Source organism: Sinohyriopsis cumingii, chromosome 6 (assembly GCF_028554795.1).
Source record: "Sinohyriopsis cumingii isolate HCF-2022 chromosome 6, ASM2855479v2, whole genome shotgun sequence".
Taxonomy (NCBI): domain Eukaryota; kingdom Metazoa; phylum Mollusca; class Bivalvia; order Unionida; family Unionidae; genus Sinohyriopsis; species Sinohyriopsis cumingii.
The window spans coordinates 115,243,404-115,258,795 of record NC_142966.1 but is presented as its reverse complement, the minus strand read 5'-3'; the positions used below and the strand labels follow the sequence as shown (position 1 = coordinate 115,258,795).

The 15,392-nt window shown below is 35.4% G+C and overlaps 1 protein-coding gene across 6 annotated transcripts in view; it reads left to right on the top strand.

The window, feature by feature from the left end:
• Window positions 1-15,392, top strand: part of LOC149797779 (uncharacterized) — a 90,246-nt gene that overhangs the window by 14,422 nt on the left and 60,432 nt on the right. Inside the window, exon 1 of one of the 6 annotated variants that reach the window (XM_089962723.1) lies at window positions 10,910-11,046. The exons of the other annotated variants lie outside the window; for them this stretch is intronic. The gene's annotated coding sequence lies outside the window, so the exon portion shown is untranslated. Of the gene's footprint in view, window positions 1-10,909; window positions 11,047-15,392 lie in introns of those variants that run through there. 6 annotated transcript variants of the gene reach the window in all.

Here is a 15,392-nt window from a genome sequence, read left to right as displayed (position 1 = left end):
CTACCAATTAAAACAATAACACTTTTCATTAAAGCAAAGTTCAGTAGTGACTGGATTTTAAAAATATGCCTACATGTACATGTTTGTCTTGGCTATATGTACAAAAAAGAATTTCCAATTTATTTCAAACTGTTCACTGAATGAAATTTAATTATTCTGTATGCTCATGATTAGTTATCAGGTATGGCTACTGTTACTAAATATATAACGAAGTTGTGTTGTTTTTTTTTACTGATGATGCTGGTCCAAAAAAACAAACACATTGTTGCTACCATTTTAAAATTATTAACAAAACTTTTAAAAAATGGCTTCCTCAAAAAAACACTTAACATATATCAGATTTCATTGGAAGCATTATGGCATGACAGCCTTTGTACATGCATGAAAGATTCAACATCTAAAATTATTACCCACAATGAAAATACATGAGACTACTTTAAAACTGGTCAAAAGAATTTGATTAAATTCGACAGAAAGCATTCTTGCACGAAGGATTCTAAAGCTGGCACGAAATTATGTTGACCCACAATTTAGTAAATGTATTTATGCTATTAATAAAAATGTACTGAATTTGATCAAAGTTGACAGGACCATCTTTTCCTTGAAGCTGTTAAAGGCTTTTTACTGTTGATGCAAATCAGCTGTCCAGTATGGCTGATGTTACTAATAATTGACTTGTTTTTCGAAATAGTTTGTGACAGAAAATTGGAAGGAAAATATGACTGAAGGTTTGAAAATCTTTTTATAATAAGTTCAATAGAATTGTTGTAGAAAGTACATTGCTAATTCCAGTTTCTTCAGCAAATGGCTTTTGCATTCGACATTAAGATGGACATGAGTGAGGTGAGCAGTCTTGTGTCCATTTGGGCATCTTCATTTTTAAACTATAGCTCTGTGTTGAAGTTTATCAATATATCATGTTTCAGTTCACAGAAATTGCAAAAGAACAATAGAAAGGAGGAAGCATGACTTGTGACTTTCATCTGTGATGTATCTGTACTATTAAGAGTGCAGCCCTTTTTTCTCTTTATTTTTTCTTCTTATTTTACCCCATAAATATGTTCTCTTGTCTGAAATTATACACTGTATCAGAAATAGGGGAGGGTAATTCAGAATATTTTGGAGCTGAAAACTGGTTAGTATTTTCCTTGCAAAGTTCCAAAGTGTTCAAAAGTCTCTGGAAGATCCCTGACATGGTACACCATAGAGCAAAAAAAAAAACCGGCATGTTTTTAAGATGATTGTCACAGATATATGTACATATGTTAGTTTAAAAACATGTAGTGTTTGGTTTGACTGGTATTGTAGAATGTTTTGTATGGGATCCAGCTGGCGTGTGCAATGTGGTACAATGCCAGTGAACCCGATTTAGTGTTATTTATGTAAGTAGCATGAAGACGGTGCGTCTGCTTAGCCATAACTTGTTTTGTTTGAGAGAAAAAAAATCTCATTTATTGGTGTTTCTTCTAAAAACTTGAATGATTTCTGAGATGTTTCAGCTGAGAATGTGTTCAATTTTCACTTTTTGCTCCACCTATTGCATAGAAACAATCCAATGGCAGACATGAAGCCTGATGTATTGTGTGGAGTGCATCGAATTAAAGGCAGAATCATGCATCTGGCAGCATTTTTTGCACACACACACACACACACACGAAAAATTGGTTAATACCTTTTCCATCTTTTCGAAATGAAATGCAGAGATAATGTTGTCATATTTGGATTTGGATTTTTCTAACATTGCTTTAAAAATTGTAAATTTTTTTATAGCCATATCACTGCAGTGTGGCAGTTTATAGCGATATCTGTCACTTGGTAATTGTTGCAGACATGTGGCTTCATATCCCATCTAGTCACATTATCCTGACACCAGGCCAACCAGTTCTAACACTAACCTCTTAATGCTGAGTGCCTAGTGAGGCAGCTGCTAGTACCATCATTATAAGTTTTTGTTGCGACTTGGCTGAGGTTCGAACACATACACTCCCTAACCACTTAGGACCAGTCTGGTGGCTAGTGGCTAGAGTGTCCGCCACGGATGCGGGAGGTCATGGGTTCGATCCCCCGGTAGAGTCATACCAAAGACTTGCAAAAATGATACTAACAGCTGCCTCACTTGGTGCTCAGCATTAAAAGGTTAGTGTTAGGACTGGTCGGCCTGGTGTCGGGATAATGTGACTGGGTGGGTGTTCCTTAAAGTTGTGGTCACTGATCTTTTCAGACCAAGGTGATCTTTTGTAGTGAAACTAAATCCAAAGACCACCCTGTCACTTGTACACAAATAAAACTTTCTCCAAATCTCCACTCCAGCGATTGAAGCGTGATTTAATTATTGTAAACAGATTTATGATATTGTCTCTGTACACATGGAGGGATAGGAGGATAACATAAAAGTTGACTAAAGTAGCAATACAGGTTCACAGAAAAGTAAATTTTTCTGTGTGTTTATGTAAGAAGGATGGTATAGAAATGTTGTTGTTGGTGACAGTATATGGATACCAGATTTCATGTTATTATATGTAAATATCATTTTGTGGTACTGACCGTGTATGAAAAATAAAAGGGATCGTACCTGAATAAGTATTATGGAACACATGCTACTTGACGACCTAACGGTACAAACGTACAAAGTAAATGTATGTTTTCTGTCTTATTCTGCTCTCAACTCAAGAATCTGATTACAATAAAAATGAAGGTACTCAGATTTTTGTTGTTATTAGTGAATGAGAAAAGGAGAGAGGATTATGTCTCATTGTGCAAGCTTGTCTGCATTTAGAGCATATGTAGCTGTTATGTTGTGTAATGTTGGCAAAAAGATTAAGATGGTTTGAACATGTACTAGTTATGGTTATTATTTATTGGTAAATTGTATGCAACAGTACGAGTACACATTGTCAAGAAATAAAGTGCAACTTGTATTTTTACAGCAACAACAATAATCTCATTATCAAATTGTAATACAAAAATGAACTTGAAATCATATTTTAGTTAATGCTTGCGAGCACATGTGCATATGTGTGTGAGAGCGAGAGAGAGATGAAACAAAATTTTGTCAGTGTACAAGACCATATTTATTCAGGGTGGTTTTTATTTGTTTCTTTTGCAAAGAGAAAAAAAGACTTACCTGGCAGTTGTGATAATTCTCATGTATTACGACCCTACTATATTCCATTGTCAATAAACACTGCTAAATCAACAATTTATTCTTGTTTTAGTTACGATGTACATTGTCACAGCAACCACATGGATATGCAGTGTTATTTACACTGTAATTAAACATTCTTAGCACTTTGGTTATTCCAGTTGAAACCAGATTGAGTGCAAGAATTGACAGAAGAGGTCAAATCAGATAGGCTTCCAGAAGGGAAATGAAAATCAGTCAGTGTGCTGTTGAAACCATTGTCCATACAGCAGATGTTATAAGGAGATGCGAACATACACATCACTTGTTATTCGAACTCGCTAATAACATTAATAGTGGGGTATATCATACAATAGATTTGCAATAAAATGTTATATCCAAGTCCAAACAGAACAAGTACTTAAAAGATAGTATATGTATACATATGAATTGATTTAATGGAGTCCGGATTCGTTTTAAAATGTACATGCATAGCTGCCAACTCTTACGAATTTGGTGTGAATTTCACGACTTTTTCAGCGATTCATGGATTCACATCTCAAGCCAAAAATTCACAAATTCTCCAATTCTCAATTATTTTAAATCTTCAATAAAATAACTGATTTCCTGTTAAGTGCTAGTCATGATATTTACAGTTGCCGAAACGGTCCGGTACTGCTGGCAGCGATATTAGTAGAACTACAGCCGATTAGTACAGTTGGCCCGGTAGCAAGCATTTTAGCCTATTTTAATCTATATGTATAAGAGCAGTTTTACAAATGCTTTTGAGAGAAACTGGGGCCTAGCAGGAATTTTGCTCTGCGCATGTGTCACCAACACTGATTTGAGCTACCATTCAGCATCGTATGTAAGATCTTGAAAATGTCTTCACCGCCAAGGAAAAAGAAATGTATTACTCAAAAAGTGAAGTTTAATTTGGAATATATCAAAAATTGCATTCTGCCATTAAACATTGATATTCATCATGCTTTTTGCACTCAGTGTGCCATCGCAGAGATGATGTGAGTAAGCAAGTCAGTTGCAAAAACACTTAGAAGTTGGGAAAATTAAGAATTCGCAGATTTCAGCTCTGGAATATTTTAAGCCATCGGCGGAAGACCTGCAAGCTACCAACGCTGAAGCATTATTTGTGAGTTTTCGTGTTGAACACAATCTAACTTATCAGCTGGAGACCATGCTAAACATTTGTTCCGACCAATGTTCCTGGACTCGAAAATCGCTTCCAAATTTTCCTGTGGAAGAACCAAAAGTGCTGCAGCTCATGTGCGTTCCTCACAGCAACGGTGACAGCGATAGAGTATTTTCTCTAGTGAGGAAAAATAAGACAGACTTTAGGGCCTCCTTAGCTGCAGAAAATTTGTCAGCAATTTTAGTCCCCAAGATCAACCAGCAGGCAAGAAGTCTGAACTGTTTAGAAAACAAATATACAGTCAAGCAGTTGAGGAAGTTCAAGTCTGCCACAGTATCATGTCTTGATAAATAACCACAAGAACAAGTGAAGTTTATGAATACCATAATAAATAGAAATGCAGATATATTTCTGCATATATGTAGTGTTTAGTTTTATTTTGCGATCTTGATTTAGTGTAGTATTGACGGTAGGAGTGGATGGAGTTATTGTCATGGTATTTTTCACTAATTCGTGTCCAAATTTACGACTTTTTATCCCTATTTTCACTGATTGTGATCCTGGAAGGTTGGCAGCTATGTACATGTTTTGTTACAGTGGCGGAATTTATAAGGAGAAAAGATTAACAATAATATTTAAAGGTATGGTCTGTGAAGTCCTTTGTCTATTTGTTAATAAACACAAGTAGATATTGAAATGACAGTAGGAGAGCTTATGCACATGGGTGCCCAGTTTTTTTTGTGTGGGGGGTGATCAGTCAGTCACGGCAAGGAGAATTAGTATTGTAAGCAGTCTGAAACTAAAGCTAATATTTACTGTGCATTTTGAACTGAATCTCATAACATATTTTCAGCTTTAATTACATGATTAAACTTGGAAAATAGTGTGTGTGTGTGTGTGTGTGTGTGTATATATATATATATATATATATATATATATATATATATATACACACACACATACACACATATATTTATATTTATATTTGCATTATGCAGTATGATTTGGGGGGTGGGGTGAGGCACGCGACCCCCTTATGCTGCAGGCGCCCATGCTTATGCATCATTGTATTTTCTCACCAACAGTTATTTTTTGAAAAAGCAAAATGGCAATACGCTATTTTCAATCTTTTGTGCAATGGTAAATCTTCTTAGTAGAAATATTATATCTGATAATGTAATGGATTTTTTCAAAAAATACAAAGTAATATAACAAAAAATTAATACATTTAAATAATTCTTATTTTGATAACTGGATTGTGTATGAAAAATTAAAGAGTATGAAAAAATACATGAAATATGATAATATTGATCTTTGTCCAAGAGATACGTGAACCCTGTCATGCACATCTTATTAGGTTGGAGTTTCAAACATTGCAGGTACTACTTCGGTAGGGCTATAGTGTAATGAAATTTCCTTATAAGATAAAAAGATTGAAATGTCATTGTAATTTACTTGTTTTAAAGGGTCAGAACTATTTTCCTTTAATATTTATGTACCCATGTACACAGGCATTAAAGCCTCACTTGTTGCTCAGCATTAAGAGGTTAGTGTTAGGACTGGTCAGCCTGGGGTCAGGATAATGTGGCTGGGTGGGACATCATGCTGCATGTCTGCGACATGATGCCCCAGTGCTAGGCATAACTATAAACTGCCACACTGTAGACATTGTAGCAATATGACTGAATTGTTTTAAAAGCTACGTTAAAAATCCAAATCACACACACATACACACACAGGCATTAAGACTTGATATGAGCACAGGAGAAACAAATACATGTTACACTGAAATTAATTTTAACTGATTATTGATAGGAATACCTCGATTATATTATTGCTGTTTCTTGTATTTCATAAATTGCCTTAAAACTTCAAACCTATTTAGAAACAACCTCCCACCAAAACATCAAAGGCATACATGAACAAGTGTAAAATGCAGGGTATAAATAAAAGTTTTATAATATTTGCTTTACTCTCTGAGATAAAAGCACTGTCTTGGCTGTATCATTTTGCCAAGACCAGGTGGCAAGCCAGATGATATAGGCAAGAAGGTCGTGTTACAGAGTGATATCCTTTGTAAATTATTTGCTAGCATGGCAAATAACCTTAAGCTCTTGGTCGATTTGTGTGATGTATATAACATATATTTCCAGCTATAAATAACATTTGTATGAGAAATCTTTCTTATCCTTTAAAATGTAATACTTGTAATACAATACACACATTTTTCGTGAAATACAAGTTAAATTTATGCAGGATTTTCCCCATGAGTACATTGTTTAAACTTTTAGAGGATTTTAAATTTTATTGCAGATTTTACATTTGAAATACTACCCCAAAATAACTACCATGTTCTTGGCAGAAAAGGATTGTGGAAGATATTTGTGTGGATCGAGTTGTGTGTATATACAGTGGAACCCCGCTGTAACGTGCCCCGCCATAACGTGAATTCGGATATAACGCGGTCGTAGCATGGCTCCCGAAATTTCGTATATTCATTCACACATGGAGAAGAAAAATTTGGAGAAAAGTTAAAAAAACAAAACAAGAAAATAAGTTCATTTTGGGCATGAGATTAGTTGTGACTTTTAAAATATGATCGTGGCATGGTTCCTGAAATTTGAAATTCATTTACGTGTATTTTTATCGGACCGTGAAAATATTTGTTTAACGTACGAGAAATAGTGTGTAAAATGTTTATTATAATTTGGTTGAAGAATTCGTGTATGACTTTTAATAACAGAACCTGAAACCAGTGACGATAATGATAACGATGACGATGGCACCCCAACTCCCCCACCAAAAGTGTCTGAAGCAGTAGTACATTTAGAAGCAAGTTTAAGGTGGCTGGAAACACAAGATGTTGACAGCGTCAAAGTCCTTCAATTAAGAAACATTCTTGACTTTGCTAGAACCCAACAGTTCGTGGCAAAGAAGCAAACGTCATTGGATATATTTTTCAAGAAATGATGAAATTTAAATTTGGAACCACACTGACTTTGCACTTTGCGCAACGATTAATTTAGCAGTTTTCATGTTTCTTTTGATGTTCACAAAATCTGAAATAAAAGTTATTTGCACGCTGAAATCATGCGTTGATTGTTAATTATTCTTGCAGTTGTCGCATATGATAAAATTTTAGCGGTATGAAATTTGTACAGACACTGTATGTAGACCCGGGAATAGCTGCATGCAATGACCGTACGATATCAGACGGCAAGTAAATGGTTTCAATATTTTGTTCATCCTATATTTTACACGACGAATTCAGACTATTACAAAATTATTGAATATTTTAAATCTGTACGATTTTCAATGAAATTACATCCATTATGGATGAACTGCATGCCACGACGGCACGGTAGCATACGGTGTTGATACACTTTTCATGATATAGCGATAGTCTGGTATTATCGGTCAATATGTATTACCGTTCAAACAAATAAAAATTAGTAAATGTTTTTAATGCACAGTAATAACCTATAAATATATTAGCCATCGATTATTTTGAATATATCTTAATTAATGCATTCCAGTTAATATTCATCTGATGATAAGCTGACTTTTGATCATTGTACATGTATACACGTATATGTTCTCGGAAAAAAAGTTAAATATTGTAAAACCCCGCATTAACGCGACCCCGCTTTTAACGCGATCCGATTTTATGGACCCCGATCATCGCATTATAGCGGGGTTCCACTGTATGTATGTATTTATATGTGTATGTTGTGTGGTTATATACCATAATGCACAGGTAATGTGTACTTGTATGCACTGATGACTCACAATTGTACATGTGCAAGGCAAGTTCAGAGTACATATCTGCATTCATTCTTAAAACTGGATTACTTGGTTAACAAAATGTGCTGTTGAAGTTATTCAGCTGGGTGAAATGTCTAGGTTTTCTGTTCCATTGAAGTTAATCTAGCTACTAGTCATCAGACTCACCTTGTGGCAATTGAAAGCTTGACTAATAATAGTAGGGTGTTATGTGCCCACTGCAGTTAGTTTTGAATGAAATTGGTATAGGTAGATCATCCCATTTGTACCTTTTACTGCCACCTCCATGTTTATTTTCATGAATACAGGATGTAAGTATTAGTTTTTGAAGTTTGTATCAAACTTTAGTAGTCGGCTTGAAAACTTAAGTGGCCTTTTTGGATTTAAGGTTGCATGGCCCTAATACTTTGGTCATGAGACCCATTGAGGGAAGAGTTGAAAGATGGCAATTTGATATGGGAATGGGCAGTTTCACAAAGGACTTCATATGCTTAATATTTTTTGAGTCGGGTGTAAGTTGGACCCATTCTTGTAATGACATCATTTTGAAAGCTGACTATAAAAAATGTGGCCAGCCTTGAATGGGACAAAATGGTTAAAATAGTTTATTTGTCAAGATTGCCTTAATTAGAGGTGGATTATCCCATAAAGAGCAATCACAGTATGTTCTCTTGATTAGAGAGTACATGTACTGATGTTGTTAACTAGTTGCTGCATTATAATTCTGACGTTTGCCAGAGCCATTTGCCCCTTTTCATTGACTTTTCCCCCCAATTTTTAATCACACCTTTGGAGTCGAACTGGGTATACATGTGCACATATTCATATACAAGTTTAAGATGGACTTAAGAGCTGTCAGAGAATTATATTTTTAGGTTTCCAGTGCAGTACTTTGCGATGCATAACACACTGTTGAGCTTGGTTGCTGATGATGATGCTAAAGGCATCGTGATAAGCTGGTTGCCATTAGCTACTTAACTAGCCACTTCACTGCATTTTGTTTTCACCAGTGATAAGAATTTCCTTGATATTTATATGTGTAAATCTACTTAGCCAAGCATTGGTTAAAAAGTAAATCCCAAGTAAAAATTTCTCTGAAGTTTACTCAACATGACCTTTTGTATTGAGGGAGTCCATTGATTTTCTCCTCCAGCAAGTCATTTTTGATAAATAAAAAGTCACTCTTTAGCTCCTTATTTCATTTTGTTTTCATTGATGCATGTTAATAAGAAATAATGAAATCTTATAACACGTTGATAAAGCCGTGGATGAAAAATACAATCTTCAATCATAGATCTATACAAATTAAACACACAGTATAAATGTACACAACAAGTCTGTCAAATTGTGGTTTTCCCCCATCCCCACTCCATTCAGGACTCTTGAGACCTTTGGCGCTATTGTTACATGTCCTAGATTTAATGGAATGAGGACTGGGTTTGGGATCCAGGTACCTGGTGTGTGGGGTGGGGTGGGGTTTGAAAATCTCTTTGGATAGATTAGTGAAGTAGAGGGGTTGCCAACACTACTCCCTAAAAAAAAATTGTGTTCACCATGTTGTACCACTTCTTTAGCCATCACATCCCCAAACTATCATGACTTCTTTTGGGGGCTTTAGATACTTCATTTCAGAGAGTGTATGTGATCATCTCTTGGTGCTTGTACCTGTGTAATATGCATGTAAGTCAATATGTCCATTACTTGGTTCACTTTATGGAGCTATTTTTAAAATGGTAAGAGCATGGAGCCCATCTAAGAAATTAATCCGAAATTTTGGAATAGTTTTTTTTATGAGCCAAAGCCATCCGCAGTAAATATTTTCCCAGCTTTTCTTAAAACGGGCACTATCTCATCATTGGAACTTCATCTAATGTATTACATGATGCCCCAGTGCTAGACATCACTTTAAACTGCCTCACTGCAGACATCAATACATTATAACTGGACAGTTTTTAAAGCAGTGTTAAAAATCCAAATCACACACATTCACATATGGATGATATCAATGATTGTGTGTAGTGAGATAACTAGTATTCATACTAGAATATCTCGAGTTACCTCAGCCTTTACAACACTGGTTCCCAACCTTTTTGAGTATGAGGACCCCTTCTTGTAATTTCTTTTTGCACATCCCCCCACTTTTGTGCTCTCTTGGAATGACTCCACTGCCTCGAGGGCTCCATGTCCCCAGGTTGGGAACTTGTGACTGATGTATGGCACACTGGTTTGCTGCTTACAGTTTCTCAGTAATTTTGCCCATTTCATGAGTACAAGAACTGATTTAGTCTGATGACTATTAAATGTCGGCTATTACTAAACAATGTGTTTGACCAGTTGTAGTGCCATTTTGTAATGTACCAGGTATAATTTTTAGTAAACAAAGATTTTTACACAACCTGTCTAATCCATGGGGTCAAAATACCACTATGGAACAAGTCGTGCCAATGTGAATTGCAATACAGTTGTGTACAGATGCCTACCAGTAGATCTCTGTTACACAATGAAGATTTTACATTCAGGATGAAACCCCATGTCATGCACAACTCTCAAATCCACTTAACTACCTGTATCTGTGATAAACCTTAGTAGGAAAATTAATGCTTTGTTTACAGTGACTCGGGTGTTGCTCAGACCCTGTGTATTTTATACTGGTACTGGTTCTATCTTGGGGGAAAAATGCATAAATTTAGAACATCTGAAGATGAGGTGTGCTGGGTCGGTACTCTTACTACACTCCCATTGAAGGATGTCAACCAGTAGATCAATATGACGTTGGCATTAGAAGTTTTAACTGCAGTTCAGTATTTATATCATACAGCGCTTGGTAGACACTTTAATATATAAACCCTGTCAGGGGAGTGTAATATAAATAGAGTGACCTGATTTACAAAGCACATAGAACTCTAGATTGCTCATCCATAGCCGATTTTTACCTTTTTTTGTGAAAGGACTTATTTCTCATTTCACATCTTGTGTACAGGTATTACAAAAGGTAAGAACAACATTACTGTGTGAACTTTTAACATTTATGTCATATACACTTAATCTGCTCTAAAAAATGAAAATTGAAGATTTAAGGGGGATTAACACCCAGTCATTTTTAAAAAGGTGGAAATCTTCTAGGGATTTAATGAAAATGTAAAGATGTGGCTTGAAAATTTGATTGTGATTTTAACACACTTGGTTGATTTTCATTACAAATTTCGAGCAGTTTTGAGTCCCACATTTGCGTGTCCTTGAATAAACCTGGTATAACTGCAATAAATTGTAGAAAGTGTCAAATTTGAGTGAACTTGGTGAGCAAATTGATTGTTGCGAAAATGTAATCTGTCACAAATGTAATATTCTGACATACATACAGATGGGCTGTTTTTCAGGATGCTTTTGCTTTAATAACCACAATTATATACATACCATAATATGCTAAGGATTAGTGTACAGTTGGATCAGTAAGTGTACAGATGGATCGGTTAGTGTACAGATGGACTTGTTAATGTTAATGTACTGGAAAGAAATGTTCCGAATAATGTTTTGTTTACAATTTTATTATGTGCCTTATGTGGCCGAGTGGTCTAAGGCCTTTATAGACACATTGCTCAGCTGGTTTGGGTTGGTGGTTCTTACTGGGATTTTTCTGGACTCTTCCTCCTGATTTACTGGCCACTATATATAGCCTATGATGTGCTGTAAAATGATGTTAAACCTTAAACAAAAATTTTAATTGAACAACTCTACGGGCCATGGTTAATATAAAACTGAAGACAAAGTGGTCGGTGGATTGATGTCATTTTGTAGCTTGGAGATTTATTCAGCAGTATGGAGCATATCGCTGTAATCACTCTACTGTTCTGTTGCCCAAAGCAAGAAATGTATCATAAGGTATCGGTTATCTTTGCCTCATATATGCTTAGTAATTTTACAAATCTCTTGCAGCCTGTTATAGTTTAATATGAAATCACAAATACCCCCCCCCCCCCAAAAAAACAACCATAAAAATGGAAATATTCTATGCTTCCTTGATGACTCGAGTCCAGATAGGATGTGAATCTGCTTATAACATCGGCAATAAAAATAAGTAAATGAAACTGACATATACCTGTGTTTTCATCGAAAATGGTGGTTTGATGTTTTATTGCACAGCAACAGAAGTAGGTATTTAGTGCCATGGTAGCCGGAGCAAAGTGTCTTGCCTATGGACATACCAGGGTAACTGACCCAGGCTGGTCCGATTGTAGGATTTCAACCCACTCGCTTTCAGTCATGTCTTGCACGCTAACCACTGAACCACTGTGGCTCCCGAAGAGATTTGAATCAACATCATGAAATCCTCAATTTGTGACGAGAAGTCTTATAATGTTACATTTCCCTTTCCAAAAAAGTTTCAAAATACACTATCTTTGAACAAACTTTGATCACAGAAAATGTTGCAAATGCCTATAATGGGGAAACACTATAATAAATAAATAGCAACAAGTTTTGTCAAATGAAATTTGTGTTTTTACTGTACATATTAAAAATCCGTTTGAGTGTAATCATCACAAATGCTATGTTCCTTCTTAAATTTAGAAAAGTGAAAAATGTCAGTCTTCTCCCCCAGCGATGTCACCAGGTGTTTCTGTGTAAAACTAAATAACTGCATTATGTGTTTTGATCTCTGATTTGAGGATGTATTTGTGTATTGTTGCGCTGTGTAAAAGCAGTCCTGCATTGTATTTGTTTATTATGTCATATATATATATATATATATGAGAATGGTATTAAAGAGAAAAGAGGAGTTACAAGAAATCCTACCTAAATAAGAGCTAGCAGTCCTGGTCGTGTGTCCTGTCAACTAATTTCATTTGATAACTTGAACGCTGTGATAAATATTGTTGTTTAAGTAACAATAAACCATGTCAGTTATCCTAGTCATTCACAGATGTGATCAAAGATAGCAGGGCAACCAGGAATGAGTACCTGGTGAATTCAAAGTTTAGTTTGATAGATACAGTTCATTATAATATATAAGAAGCAAATTCCAATTCATAGTGAACTTAAAATATCCGAATTTGCACATAGATATTTGCTCAGGGATGAGCAGAAGTTTTGCTGTTACTTGAAATAAAATCACAGCATCAGTATTTCAGTAATAAAACAATTTTTAAAAATCCAGTTTCAGTGTTGGCATCTTTGTCACAAAACAAATGTCTACCTTTTGAAAAAGGAATCTTGTTTTGTTGTGCAAATGCAGTGATATTATACACAATATTTTGCAGGTACACAAGAAGTTACATGTATCTTGAAAATAAGGGTAATTTAGTCCACCTAAAAATGTCATTAAATAAAGTGGTTTATTGACAGTTATTCTTAATGCAGTTGTAACAAGGGTATTCAGAAATTAAACAGCGCTGCTACCCATCACTACCAGTTTTCTCGATGTCGAGCCTTGAAAGCACCCCTTTCTGGTTTTCCCAGGTTCTTCCTCAATCAGTTATATTGGCTACCATCTATATCCTAACTTGTGCTGAAAAATGGTGTTAAGCCCACAACAAATACAATTTCTTTATCTGTATTAGCATATGTCATACGTGAACCTTTATATGGAGATGGGGAAATTCCTGTAAATGATGATAAATTGGCCTATTTACACTATGATTCAGGCAAGGTAATTTTTTGTTGTTGATCTGTAATAATGAGCCATCTTTTCCACCATGATTCATATTAGTTTTATTGTTTCTTGCCCTGCCAAGAATGTGTAAGTGACTTTTTATCATTGTTTTGTATGCATTTTTGGGGAAATCTTTTCTGTGCAGGATGGGCTGTTTTTTGGGCACCAATTAATGCACAAAAAGTGGTGGATGGCCCAATGTCATGCATGTGATAGAGCAGAGAGGTCAGCTTAGATCAGGAGAATTTGCAGAATTTGGTCATTACTTCATAGCTGGAGGATTTCCTTGATCTGATTTTAGCATGGAAATTGACTAAAATCACAGCTTGAAAATATTTTTAAAAAATTAAATATTAAAATATGTAAATCTTGTCACATCAATTCATGTTGCCTTTTACATTAACATTTTTAGTCTTTTTTTTGTGTGTACATTGTGTGAATTATATTTGTGGCAGTCGTCATCATTCTTGATCATGACACTGCTTAGAATACGATACCATTACTGGATCCACATTTCCTTTAGGATCTGCCTACATTTTCCTCAGAATAGAAAATGCCTATTCAGTGTATGCATTATTATGTGGTCATGTCAATACAATTGCACGGAGACCACCAAGAAATTAAAAGAAATTAATACATGTTGATAGATTCAGGTAGTTGACTGACTGTCATAACCATTCAAGATTGGTACTACCTGGTTGATTTGGGAAGTTCTTTTTAAAATTTGCTTTACAGGAATGCTAGAATGGATATTTATGTCCCTTTGAACTTAATTCCAACCACTAATAAGTTTCTATCTATTATTCAGTTTTGCGTGATATTTCGAATGTTTAGATTTTGGCGTTTTAGCATTGGGAGCTGTTGTGTTTAGAGACTGTATCTGGACAAACTTTAAATAGCAAAGTCATATGGGCCTGTTTTATGACACTTCGCTATTCATTAATTACTATTCCAAACATAATCCATTAACAACTTCTATGATCAAGTGGTCTTAGGCATTTGTCTTTGCATTTCATCAGAGTTGGTGGTTTTTCTGGTCGTCCTCCTTGGTTTTTCTTTCACTACTGACCAGAAAAACCACCAACTCAAGTAAAACTACTGGCAAGCTTTCTCACATACCGACAATTGTTTAGATGAGACATAAATTCACACGGACAGAGGTGACGTGTGAATGAGATGTAAAGATAGACGTGCTGGAAAATGGTGTGAAACCAGACACAAACAAAACTATGAATTGCTTCTAATCAACATGGAAGAATCCATCTCAACATATATTAAACACAAAGCTAAACTGACCCTGCTGAAAAATCCAATTATGTTAATTGTTTTATGTTGCTTTAGTAATCCAGTCATAATCTATTGTCTTGAATCCTGTTTGCACTGATCACACATAGCATAATTCAGTGATTAATTTAGGTTAGTCTTTTGAATGTTGTGCTTGCTGGTTTACTCATTTTATAGTAGGAAGTCGTTAACCTGTACAGTACAATGCAAATTTTTTGAATTCTCCATGCTTTGTGGTGTGGATAGATAAGATTAAGAAAAGAATATCTCTACCTTCACTTCACACATCCTGATGGAGTTGTGGAGTAGCTCAGCACACCACATGCAGTCACCTCCAATGACCATCACGAAGCAGACATTAGCTTGATAAAATTGGCTGTGTTTATTGTGTACGAACTGTGCAAGCA